The following is a 7,438-nucleotide window of genomic DNA, read 5'->3' on the forward strand; positions in this document are numbered from 1 at the left end:
TTTTCCATCTCACCTATCCCAATTTATATGTTGATTTGAGTTCTTGGCTTTTTCTGCCAATTCTTGGATTTCCTTTTGGTAATTTTTGAGTTCTTTTTTCCATACCTATTAATTGCTGTTCCAGATTCTCTGTTTTATCCTCAACTCCTGATATTCTATTTTCCATCTCACTTATTATGTTACCTATAGCTTCCATTATGGTTTGCATTGTGGAAATTGACAACTTATGGTTCCTATATCAGGTCTCATTGTTAATTCTATCTTTTAATGAGGTATATACTGTGTCTATTTTTGTCTGTATCTTTTTTGAAGTGTTGGAAGTTCTTTGATATTTCTTTTTGTGTTCTTGAAATTGCTTTTCCATCTTCCCTTTTATTTCATTGGCCAATTTGGCCATCATTTCTTTACTGGTTTCTTTGTCCTCCATTTCTTCTTCCTTGTTACTGTAGTTCTTTCCTGGATTGCTGCTGGCTTTTGGATTTGGTTTGTTTTCTTTACTGTCCATGACTCTTGTAATCTTTCCTTTTGGTATATGCATTTGGGTTCAGGGATTGTCGGTGCTGTAGTCTAATCTTTGTCTGTTGGCCCAATTTTTGCCTGTCAGGTACCAACAGCCTTCACTTTGCCTGGGCTGGTTTACACTGGGTAGGGTAACTGAAGCAGGGTCCCCAAGCTGGCTAGCACCTGTGTGCATAATCAGCCCTGGGATAACTGAAAGGAGCTTGGTCTGGTCTGCAGCAGGGACTGAAGTTAGCTTCAGGAGTCTGGGTTAGGCATTGGCTTCAGAAGGATTGGGGTCCTCACTGTGCACAGGGCTTTTTTTGTGCCTTGGCCCTGGGTTGGTTCTCTTCCAACAAGTGACCAGCAGTTGGTCTGGTGCATCTTGTATGTGTTTACATGTGCTCTGCCTGTTGCTCATACATTTACTCTTTTTGCAGTTCCAGACAGGGACCAGTGGGTCCTGGCAGGGTTCAGTGCTGCAGCTACCAACAAGGGTGTGCTCTGTTGGTGGACAGCATGTACCTGTGATTTGACCTGCAAATGTTTAATGGGCCTGCAGTTCTCGTCAGGGTTTGGCACCTAGGCAGCTTGCACTCCTGTATAGGGCTGGTGCATGCATTCACTTGGCTGTTCCTGGTGGAAATGCTCTACAGGTGGCTGGTTAGCACACATGTTTGTGTTTTCTGACAGGAGAGCCCTCTACCAGTGCCTGTCTTGTCTGTTAGGGAGGGCCGAGATTTGGACTACTCTGGGATGAGGGGGCATGTCCCTGTGGGTGAGTGAACGTTGGTTCTCACACTGACCTTTCTCTGGATAGCCAGTGCTATGGGGGATACAGGGTCCTAGCACCTGTCTAGTTGGAGTTCCTGTAGCCTTCCACTGGAAGCCAGCAGTTGGGGTGGTGGGAATATGGAAGGGCTCAGGCCTCTTTGTGTGCTTCAAGTGTGCTGTTCCTTCTTAGCAGGGAGAGAGGTCCAGATCAACCTCTGTGGGTCACTAACCAGTGCTGCAGTACTGGTCTCCTGTGTGGGGCGAGTGGCTCCAGCCTGATACTTACTGATCCTAGAACTGGTTTTGGCTGACTGTCAGTGCTGTGGCAGATTTCTGTATCTATTGTTGCAGATTTCAGGTTGGTAGGCCACTATGTTCCTTCATATCAATTGTGGGCTGAGCAGTGGGGCAGTGGGAGCTGTCTCTGACTGGGTGTTGCTGTGCCTGGTCTCTGGTCTTGGTCTCTGCCTGGTCTGTGTCCAGTGCTATGGGAGTTTTCTGTGTCTGCCTTTTGAGATTGGCTGGTGTTCCTGAAGACACAAGCAGTGGGCCCCTTTCAATGCTTAACAGCACTGCCATGAGGGGTCAGGGGGTGGACTTTGAGATTTTCCATCTTTGTGTGTGCAAATTCCTGTGATTCTCTGCATGTTTGTTTATTCGTTATTGTCTATTTCTTGGGGGAACTGCATATGGGACCCTAAGTCTATTTGGTTAGAGAGAACTAGGGCCATTCTCTATTGCTTCAGTGCCATTTTTATACATTCAAAACTTAATTTCAGTAGTAAATACATGATTATCTAGGTTATTCTTTAAGTAATATGAGTCTTTCAAAGGATTGTTTTAATTTCATTGTTGACCTTATAGTCATCTCTTTTTGTTGTATGAGAACCATTTTTTAAAATTTTGGGTCTGGTCGTTGGGCCTGAACTCTAGGCCGGGGCGCTGTCCCTCAGCTCTTCAGCTCAAGGTTAGCGCTCTACCACTTGAGCCACAGCACCACTTCCAGATTTTTTTCTTTTTGCTTATGTGGTGCTGAGGAATAGAACACAGGGCCTCATGCATGCAGGCAAGCACTCTACCACTGAGCCACCTTCCCAGCCCCATATGAGAACCATTTTAGACAACTATAACATCTTATACTTCTCCAAGGATTATTATTTCTTTTGCCTGTAGCAGTTTAGATATGATAAAGAACAGAAAAGGAGAAGTACAGTTTATCATATTTACTTAATGTTCCAGGGCAGGGGGTTGTGTTTTGTCAGTCAATCTGCATCAGAGGTTGGCCCGGTAAATTCCTTAGCTTCTTTGAACTTCTGTCTCCTCTTCTACCAAGTGGGAGAAGTTAATGCCTACAATTCAAAAGAAGCCATTGAGAGAAGGTGCTGAAATCATCCTAAATTCTACTAAATAATGGCTGTTATGATCAATAAAGTTAATGATACACATTCTTTCTGGGACAGGGGGTGAAATGTCAGACAGACAGGAAAATATCAATCTGCCTTTATTTCCCCTTTTGGCTGGAAAAATGGAGCAAGCCTTGCTGTAGTTAGAACCCTCAGAAGAATCTGGATCATGCTAAGCAGATGATCTGCTCAGGGATACAGGCAGCAAACTCCACTGATCCATATGGGTGAGTGGAGATGAAGTTCCAGGAAATGTAGCGCCCCCTTTCCCCTGCCCCCCCAATCACCTTTCTGGCCTTTCAAATGGTGGGAAGTTGGAGGCATAGAAATGGAGGGACAAAGGGTGAACCAATGCTGTAACAGTACTCAATGGACACTTTTAAATGAACTATCCAACTTACTGGTGGAGATGGGAGTGGAGGAAACACTGCAAGAGAGCATGGGAAGGGGTGACCACTGGCTAAGAAGAATTGTCCTCATGACTTGACTTATGGAACTGTAACCCCTCTGTGCATCATTTATTTTATAATAACAAGGATGTTTTTTTCTTTTTTTGTCAGTCATGGGGCTTGAACTCTGGGCCTGGGCGCTGTCCCTCAGCTCTTCAGCTCAAGGCTAGCGCTCTACCACTTGAGCTACAGCGCTACTTCCGGTTTTCGGGTGGTTTATTGGAGATAGGAGTCTCACAGACTTTCCTGCCCCGGCTTGCTTTGAACCGAGATCCTCAGATCTCAGCCCCCTGAGTAGCTAGTATTACAGTTGTGAGCCACCAGCTCCCAGCTAGAATGACATTTTTTAATGGTAGCAATTTTCAACTCCAGCTATCTATTCCTCCAGATGCAGAATGAAACCATCTATTCTTTAAATGTTGAAAACTAATTTGTGTGTGGTAGTGGGCACTGAAACTTGAACTCAGGGTTTCATGCTCTGATTTAGCTTTTTAAAAAATTCAAGATTGGTGCTCTACCAACTTGAACCACACCTCTTCCTCTGTCTTTTTTGCTGATTAATTGGAGATAAGAGCCTCTCCAGTTGGTCTGCTCAGGCTGGCTTTGAACCTTGATCCTCAGATCTCAGCCTCTTGAGTATCTGGGATGACATGTGTGAGCCACAGGCACCAGACCTGACAAACTAATTTGAAAGTCTAAAATCTTCTGTGGGTCAAGCAAAACCGTCTGTGGGTACCAATCTGGGGGATCTATAGCACAATATAATATCATCATAATATTGTCTCTTTTAAACACACACACACACACACACACACACACACACACACAAACACACACACACACACACACAAACGAAGGCAGAGAGACTCATGTGGATGAAATAATCATGGAGTTTTCTCCTTGATCTCTTTGCTACTCTACATTTGGCAATGGTCAAGGCTCTTAGTCTAGTTGCCTATGTTCTGCATTTGTGTATTTTCTGTCCCGCTAAACTCTTCAAGAATCATTTCCAATGCAGTTTATGCCCAGTGTTTACTGGCAATTATCATAGTTCAAAGTGAGACATGCAGCTCAATTCTAACATGTTGAGGGAGCGACAGGCATGGGGTGACCAAACAACTCGAGCCCCCAAGCAGGAGAGAGATCCAGTCTGAGCAACAACCTTTTGCTGATGACCTCCTTCTAAACAGCAACAGCATATGATCATGCTTCTCTGCTTATGAAAATAGTACTGTTTGGGACCAAAATACACTTTCAGATAGGAAAAAGAATACAGTGTATCGAGCACTGTTAGAGGCAGGGCCTAGACCAGAGACTTCCCATGAGTTATCTTTGCAATCACCCTGTGAGGTAAACGTTATCTTTGTTCCCATTAGGTAGACCAGAAAACTGAAGAACAGGCAAACATTATCTCAAGATTTGTGATGCTGGAAAGGAGTAGAGACAGAAGGAATGAGTCAGCCTGATGCAGAAACCAATGTGGTTCCCCATCCCACGTGTCTGCCATCTTTGGAGCAGCGAAAGAGACGTGTGGTCACACGGTCACATGATCTTCTGGTCATGTAATTATGTGGTCTCCTTCCTGACGATGTGGAGGATAGATCAACAGAAAGCATCAGCTGACTTGTGCCAACTTTGTCTGTGAAACAAGATTAGGCAGGTGACCTATTCCAGGATTCAGGCAGCATGGATTCTGGAGCAAAATTCCATGGAAGGAATTTGGGGACTATATTTCTCAGTACTTGCCTCAGTCCTTGGTATTTCTTCCTTTGACTCTCCTGGGAGTCTGGCCTCAAAGGGCATGCCCAAATCCCCCCTATGGCAAGAAAGAAGGGCCAGCATTGGACTTGTGCTTATGATATTACAGGATTATGAATGAATTAATGCATTAGGGAATGAATGAAATGATATAAACACATGGTAAATTGGTTCCAACTCTCCAGTGACATTTGACACATAAGCGAAGATTTCAAAGAGAAGCTTTTCAATTTTAAGCTTAAAATATAATCAGCAGAGCCAGGAGCCTGTGGCTCACTGCTGTCATCCTAACTACTCAGGAGGCTGAGATCTAAGGATCGCAGTTCAAAGCCAGCTTGGGTAGGAAAGCCTGTGAGACTCTTCTTTTTAATTAACTACCAAAAGAAACCACCAGGGCTGGGAAGGTGGTTCAGTGGTTGAGCGCTTGCCTTGCATGCCTGAGGCTCTGGGTTCAATTCCTAAGCACAACATAAGCAAAAAGAAAAAAAGCCAGAAAGTGGCACTGTGGCTCAAGTGGTAGAGCGCTAGCCTTGAGCTGAAGAGCTGAGGGACAGCACCCAGGCCCAGAGTTCAGGCCCCATGACAGGACCCCCCCCAAAAAAAAATTTAACAAAAGAAACCACCAGAATTGGAGCTGTGACTCAAGTGGTAGAGTGCCAGCCTTGAGCAAAAAATAATTCAGAGACAGTGTCCAGGACTGGTACAAAAAGGAAAAGCAAGAAAACAAAACAAAACAAAAAAAAAAACAACCAATAATAAGCAGAAAGCCCACAAGGGTGAAAACAAAGATTGGGTGAAAAAATCTTTTCACTGCTAACAAAGCAATTGTTCCCAGAGAAGGATAAATGAGTAGATAAATCTATTGGGAGCTTCTATTCTGGATGCTTGGGTCTCTGCAGAGAACAGAAACTTTAGAAGAAGAAAAAGTAAAGAAAGATGGAGAAGGAAGTAGGAGGCGGGCTTCACTCTGAAGCTTCACCTCTTCCTCTTCCTCCCTGTCACTCTAATGCCTTCCTCCGAGTCCATTCATTCCCAGGACCTAGGTTTGCTCAGATAAGGGATTTGCAGAGAAAGAACTCTCCCTATCTCTCCCCTGAAGAAGAAAAGTTCTACCCACTTTCCTCTCTGCCAGTGTCCCAGATGTGATCTGCTTGACAAACAAAAATACACAGTGAATTTTTAAAAAGGGCAGTGGCAGCCCAGAGAATTTTTCTCAGCCAGGGCTTGTTTTCTAAATTCCTCTTATCAATGATTGGCTCAGGAATTGGCCAGGTGATGCAGTTCTGGCCAATGAGGGAATGCATGTCAAGGGTGTAAGGGAGGAGGGGAGAAGTTTCCTGTCTCTGTGAAGCAACAGCAGACAATGTCTCCTAGAGCAAGTCCACCCATCTTATTCCCAAAGATGGACTTAATATGTTGAATAGATATGCCAAAATAAACCATGATGCATCCCCACCCAGCTACTCTCTGCGTCTTATCTTGACACATCCTTCCTTCTGTACCTGCACGTGGTATATATCTGATGTTGTTTATTTAAATTCATTTGTGCCACAGGGTTCTGTTCATGGTAGCCAGAAGCCTCCAAAGTGATGAAACAACTCCTTTCCCCTCCATTCCACATGGATCCACTCACTGGCCCTAAAAGTGTGGGTAGCAGGGCTATCACCAAAGACTGTGAACAACAGAAGTGGTACCAAAAAAAAAAAAGGAGGAAAGTGATAAAGCAGCATTGGGGGGAGGGGTGCGGCTATGCTCTGAGCCTCCCTCTCAAATTGAGAAAATGGTGAGTCTTTCCAATTTTGTATTCCAAGACAAGTTCCAGGTAAGCCTCTAGCAGGGGACAAATCTTCATCACAATGGACAGAGCTCTCTGAAGGAATGACTGAAGAGCTTCCAGCAGCTCTGCTGTACCCACTGAATAGCCCGGAGTCTGTGAATCACTGTCTCCACATGATTTCTTCTATTACTCATAGATGCAAAGGTTGAGGCAAGACTGGTCACGATTTTGCTTGAAATGTGTCCCCAAAGTGTCTGGTGGTTACATTTTGTTTTTTCTACCTTAGGCCTGAGTAAATGAGCTGTGATTCGAGACCAGAGGTAGTAGCCCCATCAGACTGTTGGTGTGAGCTAGTGATAATCCTTGCATTGTTAAAGCAGTGTTCAAAAGAAGAGGAAGGAAGAAGAGTAGGTCCAGAGATCCTAGGATCCACAAAGTCTAAGAAGTTTCTTGTCTGTGCTTCTTAGTGGATTAACTTTGTTGGTCCTGACTAATAGCCTACGTTCATCTGTCATAAGCAACCATCAAAGATAAATAAAGCCAGGTGCCAGTGCCTCACACCTGTAATCCTAGCTACTCAGGAAGCTGAGATCTGAGGGTCACAGTTCAGAGCCAGCCTAGGCTGGCATATCTTCCATAAACCACCAGAAAACCAGAAGTGGCACTGTGGCTCAAGTGGTAGAGCACTTGGCTTTAGCTGAAATGCTGAGGGACAGTGTTCAGGCCCAGAGTTCAAGCCCCACAACCGGCCAAAAAAAGAGATAAATGAAAGAGTCCTG

The sequence above is a fragment of the Dipodomys merriami genome, unplaced genomic scaffold (genome assembly GCF_024711535.1).
Source record: "Dipodomys merriami isolate MVZ:Mamm:240054 unplaced genomic scaffold, mDipMer1.0.p SCAF_1387, whole genome shotgun sequence".
NCBI lineage: Eukaryota > Metazoa > Chordata > Mammalia > Rodentia > Heteromyidae > Dipodomys > Dipodomys merriami.